This window comes from Sarcophilus harrisii, chromosome 5, assembly GCF_902635505.1.
Source record: "Sarcophilus harrisii chromosome 5, mSarHar1.11, whole genome shotgun sequence".
NCBI classification, from domain to species: Eukaryota; Metazoa; Chordata; class Mammalia; order Dasyuromorphia; family Dasyuridae; genus Sarcophilus; species Sarcophilus harrisii.
The window spans coordinates 65,742,166-65,754,515 of record NC_045430.1 but is presented as its reverse complement, the minus strand read 5'-3'; positions in this window follow the sequence as shown (position 1 = coordinate 65,754,515).

Here is a 12,350-nt window from a genome sequence, read left to right as displayed (position 1 = left end):
TAATACAAAGTTATAACTTCAATATATATTATTTTAGGTACATGTTCATAATTTTCATAAGCTATGACCTAACTACTTATCAGATGAAAATCACTCTTTATAAAATAAACTTATAAACCTTTTACATCAGCTATAAGAGAAACTAATTTCTCATTAAACCACTTTATTCTTTTAGAACTTCACAACAGTCTTTCAACAATTTCTTTCACAGTTAATAAGATTCGTGACCTCACTAAGGATAAAGATCCTGGGGACAGAAAATCTGACAATTACCCTAAAGAACTTCACACATATTTACAAAAATCTATAATACTTTCCCAAATTCTATATAACAATTATTCATTTTAAGTATAATATACTCAATTAATAATGACAAATTTTAACCATAATCCCATCAGTTTCTATCAAAAGGGAAATTAATTTTGTAATGACACAATTGTATCATCTGGCTATCAATTTTTCAAATTAACAGCATTCTTTATAAAATGAGTTCTCAAAAATCACAATTCAAAAAAAATCAGAAGACTAACAATAATATAAAAAATATTATGGGTTTTAAAAATATAACAAAAACTTTTTTGCCAGTCAAATAACATCAGTTCAGTGAAATGCAAATCCAAATAATCTTGCATAGTAAATTACTTCATCCATCTATCAATTTGGCATTCTATACTAATTGTATTCAAAAAACCATTATAGAATAATTTATACTCTGCACTTATTCATATAGTTTCTAAGCATTTTACCTTAAAGACAGATATCAAGTATATTTTCCATTAAATTCTGATATACCTAGAGAGGGTCAAATGTCATTATTATCTAACTTTAAATGAAACCACAAATCAAGTCAAACCTGAATTTATAATCACAAGTGGTATCATTCAAAATCTCAAATTCCCCAAAAGTCATTAAACTGCCAGCACCTCATATTATAGAGTCCACTTCTTCCTATAAACTCTGTTACAAAGAATTATGGTGGCAATTTCATGTTTTCATTTCCTCTTAAAATATTCCAGGATTTACAAAAACTATATTACAATTCAGTAATAAATTTAGTCCCATATTAATTTATAATGCCATAAATTTCTAAAACAAGAAAAACATTCCCGGGATTTGCTTTTCTCATTTTATCTGTGATCCCAGACTGGTCAGGGCTGAAATGACAGAAAGTATCTTGCAGGGTTTTTTTTTTTCTTCTCCCTAAATACTTCTCTCTTTCTAAAAGTCTACAATGGGAGTAAGTCTCTGCTTACTAAGATGGAAAGTTTAGCATCAGATTATGAAAAGCAAGGAGAACTGTTTAAGGCATGAAACTTCATTAATCTTCCCCAACATCCTAAAGTCCCTTTCTGTGGTTAACATAGCATTCTTCATGGTTGACTACATTTTTCTCTTAGAAATCTTCAAAGGTAGCAGAATTCACAGATACAACATAAGAAAAAGACTTTCCTGAGATATTCACAGAGAAAGAAAGAGAGAAAAAGGAGGGTTCTATGATGTTGGAGTGTCTTTGAGTCCTGGATCTGGTACTATGCCATAATCAACAGGATAACAGAACAGCTGTCATCAGTGTACAGTTACAGAACATGTATCCAGTTTATTTTTAATGGTCACTGGAGGATTGAGGTAAATACAGAAAAAGAAAAAAAGGAGAGAACCAGAAATAGACCTATCTACGAGAGAACTACTGGCCAAATTTAATGGATGACAAATACTCTGAGCCTTTGGTTATCAATCCAAGATGATTGCTAATTTGCCAATGGGGTGGTTAGGTTAGTTATAATCTGGCCCTGGGTTATTTCCCAGGTTAAGGTATCATACAGTTCTTTATATTATGTAAAGTTCAAACAAAGGAACAAAGACTGTATTCTACTCAAACATTCAGATTACTCACAAAGTTCTCACTGTGCACATTGAACTCAACTGGATGAGTACCACCCCTCTGGTTACAAATCAGATCCTGCTTCTGACACCATAACTGATGTGGCAGAAAACAAAATTTAGAACTGAAATAATTTAGCCCATTTTCTCCCTCCCCCTTCCCCCTACCAGTGTCTGCATTATTATATTATAAATATGTTTATTATTATAATATATTATAATAACTATAAAATAATATATTATAATAACATTATAAAGCATTCAAAGAAAGGAACGAAGAAACAGTAACTGATTGCCCAGCTCAGAGACAATTACCACATAAAACGTCAGCCTTCTGTTCCCCTGGAAGATTCCTTCTGAGGTCAGAATAATCTGGAATCATAAATTAAGCATTAACAAATAATGTCTCTGAGCAACAGATCTGATTTCTTAGCCTTGCAGGGATATGTTCAAACAATGCAATAAAACTTTTCCAACAATAGCATATAAGTTTAATATTGCTTTCTTTAAACATAAGGTCATTTTTTGTCCATCTCTTTTTATATTGTGAATATTTGTTCTTGTTTTGTCTTACAAGATGATTGCTACTCTTGGTTTTTTTAATTCACTTCATGTATACTAAATTTTGTTCCAACCCCTTATTTTTATTTTGTATTTATCTTTGAGGCTTTTTAAAGTGTATTTCTTATACATAGCTGATTGTTCCCCAATATATTCCCTAATATGTGGCAAATTTTTATAAAAATTCTATTTAGTGCTAAGGAAGATTTTGCCTTTATCCCATCTCACTATAAAAATGTTCCTCAATGAGACCTTCCCTCCACAGATTTGCCCCTTTTGTTCCTCTGTTTCAATCCTTCCATTTGCCATGTCTCCTTTAGGCCTCTTGTCTTTTCGAGATTATAGGAGTGTTTCCCTTGTTGTTTACCATCTTCTTGATTAGAATACAATCTTTGATTGGGGTTCTCCTCTTTTCTCTTCCTCCACTTCTCCCTTCTATGTGCCTTCCTATTTTGCAGTTAATCCTTTAAAAAAAAACATGGACTCACCTGTAGGCAGAAAGTTATGAGGTTTAGTCCATGATTTTTTCAGGCCTGTTCCTCAATCATCATTTCTTTTATTTAAGTTCCATTTTCAGTCTAGCTTCCTTGTGTACTTTTACAATTAAATCTTTTACTGGTCCCTCTGTTGTTTTTAAGCCCATAAGTGTCTTTCTCTTTCTAGGTTTTTCCTTTTCTGTTTCTCCTGGGTGATTTATTGCATTATTTATCCCTTCTTCATTTGTTGTATTTGTTTATCCTTCTAATATTTCTGTAATCTGAGGTGTCTGCAAAGCAAATTCTCCAATTTGGTCTATTTCTTGTTTATTCTCTCTGTGTGTGAGAGTGTGTGTGTGTGTGTGTGTGTGTGTGTGCATGTGTGAACATACACAGGTGCATGTCCATGCTCATAAAGTTTCAGATTTCTTTTTTATTGAATGTTAATTTTTTCATTATCCATCATGTTCAGGTTTGCAAAGTATGTTACTTTGGGTAGCATCTTGAGCTCTTTTGCTCTTAGAATGTATTATTTCATTCCCTTCTGTAGATTAGATTTGTATTATTCAAATTTCCTTAGAATTCTTAAATTTAGTCACCAAAATTCAAGTTTTTTTCTATTTTACCAAATATTTCTGTTGTTCAGGTTGTGAAATCTGCTTTCATGATCCTTGTTTCTCTTATGCTGGAATGTTCTGCTATGGTTCTTTGCTTTCTTGGGTTCTCAACCTCTTCAGACATTGCTTCATTTTCATCTGTCTTTCAATATTTATTCAGAGATATTTGGATTTTTTTGACTGATCTGAAAATCACATTCTCTTCTGTTATTAATATCTTACCAGCTGCTTTATCTGCTCAAAGTTTTTAACTGAATTTTCTTCCTCCTTAAATATGTGGTTATTTCAGTCTTTTTTTCCCTTATACCTCTCTAATACTCATTTTCTATTTCCTTCCCCTTTGGTGGAGGATTCCTCAATGGCTGTACCTCAAAACAGCCTCAACATCCATCTGAATTGGGGAATTCACTTTGAGCCAATCTCAATCTTTGCTCCAAATGACTTCTTTTTTTAATATAGTATTTTATTTTTCTCCAGTTACATATTAAAACAATTTTTAACATTGGTTTAAGAATTTTTGAGTTTCAGATTCTCTCCTTTCCTCCCTCTCACCCACCCCACATTGAGAATGCAAACAATTCAATATATGCATGTACAATCATGAAAAACATGTCCATAGTAATCATGTTGCAAAAAAAAAAAATAGACCAAAAATAAACTCAAGAAAAATAAAGTAAAAATAGTATACATCAATCAGCACTCAGAGACCATTAGATCTTTTGCTGGGTATGGATAAACATTTTTTATCATGAGTCCTTTAGATTTGTTTTGGATTATTGTACTGCTGAGAATAGTTATATTATTCACACATGATCATCTTAATATTACTATTATTTTGTATGTAGTACATTTAAATTTATATCAGCTCATGGAAGCCTTTCCAGGTTTTTCTGAGAGCATTCTGCTCATCATTTCTTTTTAGGATTCCATCATAATCACATAACACAATATATTCAGCCATTGTCCAATTAATGAGCATTCCCTTAATTTCCAATTCTTTGCCCCAAGCATTGTCCAATTAATGAGCATTCCCTTAATTTCCAATTCTTTGCCCCAAGAAAAGAGCTGCTATAATATTTTGCTACAAACATTATTTTACTTTTTACTTTTTATCTCTTTTGAGATACAGAGCTAGTAGTGACATTGCTACGTCAAAGAGTATACATGGTTTTACAACCCTTTGGGCATAGTTCCAAATTGTTCTATAGAATGGTTGAATCAGTTCATAGCTTTACCAACAATGCATTAATTTCTCATTTTCCCCACACGGCCTCCAACATGTTATTTTCCTTTTCTGTCCTATTAGCCAATCTAATAGGTATGTGATAGTACTTCAGAATTGTTTTAATATGCATTCCTCCAATCAATAGTGAGTTACAGTATTTTTTCATATGGCTACAGATATCTAGGATTATTTTATCTAGAAACTGTTCATATCTTTTGATGGCTTATCAATTGATGAATGGCTCTTACTTTCATACATTTGACTCAATTCTTTATGATTCGGAAATGAGGTCTTTCTCACAGGAACTTGCTTCAATTTTTTTTTTCACAATTACTTGTGCTAATTGCATTTCCCCCCTGTTTATTCTCCCCTTTTACTCTGTACCTTTTCAAAAGTGTTTTGCTTCTGACTGCCCTCTCCCCCAATATGCCCTTCCTTTTTTCATTTTACTACCCTCATATCTCCTTCCCCTTCTATTATTCTGTAGTAATCACTCAATTAAGTGTGAATGTTATTCTCTTTTTGAGCCAGTTCTCATGATAGTAAAGTTAACTCACTCTCTCTTATCTTCCTCCTCTTATTCTCTACTGCAAAAATTTACCCCAATTCTACCTCTCCCTTTTCCTTTCTCCCAGTAGATTTCTCTATCACCCCTTAATTTTATTTTTTTAATATCATCCCTTCACATTCAATTAACACCTGTGCCCTCTGTCTTTATATACTTCTTCTAACTGTTCTAATAATGAGAAAGTTTTTATGAGTTACAAGTATCATTTTTCCATGTATCTTATTAAATACTTTATGATTTCTCTTTCCTGATCATCTTTTAATGCTTTGCTTTGACAGTAAAATTTTCTGTTCAGCTTTGGTCTTTTCATCAAGAATGATTGAAAGAGATAATTCCAATAGACTTGACATGGAAAATGCCATCTACATCCAAAGAGAGAACTAAAGAGACTGAATGTGGATCAAAGCATAATATTTCATCTTTTTTGGTGTTTGTTTGCTTGGGTTTTTTTCTTTCTCATGTTTTCCCCTTTTGATCTGATTTTTCTCATATAATATGACAAATGTGAAAATATGTTTAAAAGTATTGCCCACCCCAGCTTTTGGGATAAGAATTCACTCTTTGACACAAATTGCTGGGAAAATTGGAAATTAGTATGGCAGAAACTAGCCATTGACCCACATTTAACATCATACACCAAGATAAGGTCAAAATGGGTTCATGACCTAGGCATAAAGAATGAGATTATAAATAAATTGGAAGAGCATAGGATAGTTTACCTCTCAGACCTGTGGAAGTGGAAGGAATTTATGACCAAAGAAGAACTAGAGATCATTATTGATTACAAAATAGAAAATTTTGATTATATCAAATTGAAAAGTTTTTGTACAAACAAAATTAATGCAGACAAGATTAGAAGGGAAGCAATAAACTGGGAAAATATTTTTACAGTCAAAGGTTCTGATAAAGGCCTCATTTCCAAAATATATAGAGAATTGACTCTAATTTATAAGAAATCAAGCCACTCTCCAATTGATAATCAAAGGATATGAACAGATAATTCTCAAAGAAATTGAAACTATTTCTAGCCATATAAAAAGATGCTCCAAGTCATTATTAATCAGAGAAATGCAAATTAAGACAACTCTGAGATACCACTATACACCTGTCAGATTGTCTAGAATGACAGGGAAAGATAATGCAGAATGTTGGAGGGGATGTGGGAAAACTGGGACACTAATATGTTGTTGGTGCAATTGTGAATACATCCAGCCATTCTGGAGAGCAATTTGAAACTATGCTCAAAAAGTTATCAAACTGTACACACCCTTTGATCCAGCAGTGTTACTACTGGGCTTATATCCCAAAGAAATCTTAAAGAAGGGAAAGGGACCTGTATGTGCAAGAATGTTTGTGGCAGCCCTCTTTGTAGTGGCCAGAAACTGGAAACTGAGAGGATGCCCATGAATTGGAGAATGACTGAGTAAATTGTGGTATATGAATATTATGGAATATTATTGTTCTATAAGAAATGACCAGCAGGATGATTTCAGAAAGGCCTGGAGAGACTTACATGAACTGATGCTGAGTGAAATGAGCAGGACCAGGAGATCATTATATACCTCAAAAACAATACTATATGATGATCAATTCTGATGGACATGGCCCTCTTCAACGAGATGAACCAAATCAGTTCCAATAGAGCAGTAATAAACTGAGCCAGCTACACCCAGCAAAAAGAGTCTGGGAAATGACTATGAACCACTACATAGAATTCCCAATCCCTCTGTTTTTGTCCACCTGCACTTTTGATTTCCTTCACAGGCTAATTGTACACTATTTCAAAGTCCGATTCTTTTTGTACAGCAAAACAACTGTTTGGGTATGTTTGCATATATTGTATTTAACTTATACTTCAACATAAAAAAAAAGAGATTATAGTCTCAGTCAGCCCTGGGACCAAACCATGGATCCATTGGTCCCAGTAAATCTCTCCCTTTTAAATAAATTATTAAATTGTTCTCTTAAAAAAAAAAAAAGTATTGCTCAGATTTAACCTATATCAGATTACTTGCTGTCTTGAAGAGAGGGTAAAGGGGGAGGAAAGAAGAAAAATTTGGAACACAAAATTTTACAAAATGAATGTTGAAAACTATTTTTACATGTATTCAGGAAAATAAAAATGCTATGAGAGGGGGGAAAGAATGTTTGAAAGTCACAATTTCATTGAATATCAGTTTTTCCTTTAAATTTTATTCTCAGTTTTGCTGGGTAGGTGATTCTGGCCCTCTATGGGCAAGTCCTCTAATCTTCCAGTGTAGAAGCTACTAAATCATGTGTTACCCTGACAGTGGCTCCACAATACTTGTTTCTTTCTGCCTGCTTGAAATATTTTCTTCTTGATTTGAATGCTCTTAAATTTGGCTATAATATTCTTAAGAATTTTCATTATGGGATCTCTTTCTGGAGATGATCAGTGGATTCTTTCTATTTTACCTTCCAGTTTTATAATGTCAAAGAAATTTTACTTGACAATTTCTTAAAAGATGAAAGCTCTTTTTTGATTATGGCTTTCAAGAAGACCAATAAATTTAAAATTTTCTCTCTTGGATCTATTTTCTAGGTTAGTTATTATTCCAAGAGATATTTCACATTGTCTTCTTTTTTTTCATTCTTTTGGTTTTATTTTTTTCTTGATTTCTCACAAAGGTAGCTTCTATTTGCTCAATTATAATTTTTAAGGAAATATTTTCTTCAATGAACTTTTGTACCTTCTCTTTCATTTGGCCAATTTTACTTTTAAAGGAGTTGTTTTCTTCAGTAAATTTTTCCCCATTTGACCAATTCTGTTTTTTAAAGCATTCTTCTCCTCATTGATTTTTTGTACTTCCTTTATCATTTGGCCTAGTCTGCTTTTTAAAAGTGTTGTTTTCTTCATTATTTTTTGTATCAGAAGATTATCAAGCTTTTGACTTGTTTTTCATTATTTCTTTTCATCATTCTCATTTCTCTTCCCAATTTTTCTTCTACCTATGGGATTTTCAAAATTCTTTTTGAGCTCTTCCATGACCAGAGAGCACTTCATATTTTTCTCGGAGGCTTTGTAGGAACTTTGAGTTTGTTATCTTCTTAATGTGTTTTGATCGTCCTTGTCACCATAATAACCTTCTTTTTTTCTTTTTTGTATTGACACTTTTTATTTTCAAAACATATGCAAGGATAATTTTTCAACATTACTGCTTGCAAAACCTTGTGCCACAATTTCCCCCCTCCTCTCATCCCCTCACGTAGATGGCAAGAAATCCAATATTTGTTAAACATGGTTAAAAAACATATATGTAAATTGAATATAAACATATACATTTATACATTTTTCTTGCTACACAAGAAAACTAGATCAAAAAGGAAGAAAAATGAGAAAGAAAATAAAATTTAAGCAAAAACAACAAAAGAAGTGAAAATGCTATGTTGTGATCCACATTCATTTCCCACAATCTTCTCTCTGGGTATAGATGGCTCTCATCATCATAAGATCATTGGAACTGGCCTGAATCATCTTCTTGTTGAGAAGAGCCACATTCATCAGAATTGATCATCATACAATCTTGCTGTTGCCATGTACAATAATCTCCTGATTCTGCTCATTTCACTTAGCATCAGTTCCTAGAAGTCTCTCTAGGCCTCTTTGAAATCATTCTGTTGATTATTTCTTATAGAACAATAATATTCATATACCATAACTTATTCAGCCATTCTCCAACTGATGGGCATCCACTCAGTTTCCAGTTTCTTGCCAATAAAAAAAAGGGCTGTCACAAACATTTTTGCACATGTGGGTCCCTTTCCCTCCTTTAAGATCTCTATGGGATATGAGCCCAATAGAAACACTGCTGGATCAAAGGATATGCATAGTTTGATAGCCCTTTCAGCTACAGCTTCAAATTGCTCTCCAGAATGGTTGGATCAGTTCATAATTCCACCAACAATGTATTAATGTGTCAGTTTTCCTACATCCCCTCCCACATTCGTCACTATCTCTTCCTCTCATCTTAGCCAATCTGGAGGTGTATAGTAGTATCTCAGAGTTGTCTTAATTTGCATTTCTCTGATTAATAATGATTTAGAGTACCTTTTCATATGACTAGAAATCATTTTAATTTCTTCATCTGAAAATTGTCTATTCATATCCTTTGACCATTTATCAATTACAGAATGGCTTGAATTATTATAAATTTGAGTCAATTCTCTATATATTTTAGAAATGAGGCCAGAATCCTTAAATGTAAAAATATTTTCCCAATTTACTGCTTCCCTTCTAATATTGTTTGCATTCATTTTATTTATGCAAAAACTTTTAAACTTAATATAATCAAAATTATCTATTTAGTGTTCATTTATGAGTTCCAGTTCTTTTGTCACAAATTCCTTCCTTCTCCACAAATCTGAGAGGTAAATTATCCTATGATCTTCTAATTTGCTTATAATATCACTCTTTATGTCTAAACCATAGACCTATTTCAACCTTATCTTGGTATATGGTATTAGGTGTGAGTCAATGCTTAGCTTCTACCATACTAGTTTCCAATTTTCCCAGAAGTTTTTGTCAAATAGTAAGTTCTTGTCCCAAAAGCTGAAGTCTTTGGGTTTGTCACACACTAGATTACTATAGTCATTGACTATTTTGTCCTGTGAACGCAACCTATTCCACTGATTGACTGCTCTATTTCTTAGCCAGTACCAAAGTGTTTTGATGACCACTGCTTTATAATATAGTTTTAAGTCTGGCCCCACTAGACTACCTTCATTTGCATTTTGTTTCATTAATTTCCTTGAAATTCTTGACCTTTTGTTCTTCCAGATGAGCTTTGTTATTATTTTTTCTAGATCTGTAAAATAATCTCATGGAAGTTTAATTGGTACGGCACTAAATAATTAGGTTGATTTAGGTAGTATTGTCATTTTTATTATATTTGCTCAGCCTACCCATGAGCATTTGATATTTTTCCAATTGATTAGACGTGACTTTATTTGTGTGGAAAATGTTTTGTAGTTGTGTTTATATAGTTCCTAACTTTGCCTTGACAGATAGACTCCCAAATATTTTATATTATCAATACTTATTTTAAAAGGAATTTCTCCTTGTATTTCTTGCTGCTGAACTTTGTTGGTAATATATTAAAATGCTTATGATTTATGTGGATTTATTTTATATCCTGCAACTTTGCTAAAGTTGTGAATTGTTTCTAGTAATTTGTTACTTGATTTTCTAGGGTTTTTTAAGTGTACTATCATATCATCTGCAAAGAGTGATAATTTGTTTTCCTCATTACCTATTCTAATTCCTTTAATCTCTCTTTTTCTCTTATTGCCAAAGCTAACATTTCTAATACAATATTGAATAGCAATGGTGATAGTGGACAACTTTGTTTTACCCACTGATCTTATTGGAAATGGTTCTAGTTTGTCCCTGTTACATTTGATGCTTGCTGATGGTTTTAGATCAATGCTACTGATCATAATAAGAAAAATTCCATTTATTCCTATACTCTCTAGTGTTTTCAATAGAAAGGAGTGTTGGATTTTATCAAATGCTTTTTCTGTATCTATTGAGATAATCATATGATTTTTGTTAGTATGATTATTGATATAGTTGATTATGCTAATAATTTTCCTAATATTAAACCATCCCTGCAACCCTAGTATAAATCCTGTTTGGTCATAGGATATTATCCTGGGGATGATTTTCTGTAATCTCTTTGCTAATATTTTATTTAAGATTTTTGCATCAATATTCATTAGGGAAGTTGGTCTATAATTTTCTTCCTCTGTTTTCACCCTACTTGATTTAGGTACCAGCACCATATCTGCATCATAAAAGGAATTTGGTAGGCCTCCTTCTTTCCCTATTTTTTCAAATAGTTTGTATAGTATCATAATTAATTGTTCTTTAAATATTTGATAGAATTCATATGTAAATCCATCTGGCCCTGGAGACTTTTTTCTTAGCGAGTTGATTAATAGCTTGCTCTATTTCTTTTTCTAAAATGGGATTATTTAAGTAATTTATTTCCTCTTCTGTTAATCTGGGCAATGTATATTTTTGTAGATATTCCTCCATTTCATTTAGATTATCAAATTTATTGACATACAGTTGGCCAAACTAACTCCTAATTATTGCTTAAATTTCCTCTTTATTGGTGGAAAGTTCTCCCTTTTCATTTTTGAGACTAACAATTTGATTTCCTTCTTTCCTTTTTCTAATCAAATTAACTAAAGATTTATCTATTTTGTTGATGTTTTCACAAAACCAACTCTTAGTTTTATTTATTAATTCAATAGTTTTCTTACTTTTAATTTTATTAATCTACCCTTTTATTTTCAGAATTTCAAATTTGGTATTTAATTGGAGGTTTTTAATTTGTTCTTTTTCTAGTTTATCTAATTTCATGCCCAATTCATTGATCTTCTCTTTCTCTATTTTATGCAAGTAAGCATCTAGAAGTATAAAATTTCCCCTAATAACTGTTTTGGCTGTATCCCACAAATTTTGGTATGTTGACTCATTATTGTCATTCTCCTGGATGAAATTATTGATTGTGTCTATGATTTGTTGTTTCACCCATTCATTCTTTAGGATTAGATTATTTAATTTCCAATTAATTTTTGGTCTATTTTCCCCTAGTCTTTTATTGCATAATTATCTGAATAATACATTTACTATTTCTGCCTTTCTGCATTTGATTTTGAGGTTTTCATGACCTAGTTTATGATTAATTTTTGTATAAGTTCCTAACCACCAAGAAAAAAGTATATTCTTTTCTGTCTCCATTCAATTTTCTTCAAAGACCTATCATACCTAACTTTTCTAAAAGTCTAATTACCTCCTTAACATCTTTCTTATTTATTTTGTGGTTTAATTTATCTAGTTCTAAGAAAACAAGATTGAGATCCCCTATTAGTCTATTTCTGTCTATTTCTTCTTATAGCTCTCTTAACTTCTCCACTAGGAAATGGGATGCTATACCACTTGGTGCATATATGTTTAGCATTGATATTGTTGCATTATCTATGGTATCCTTTAG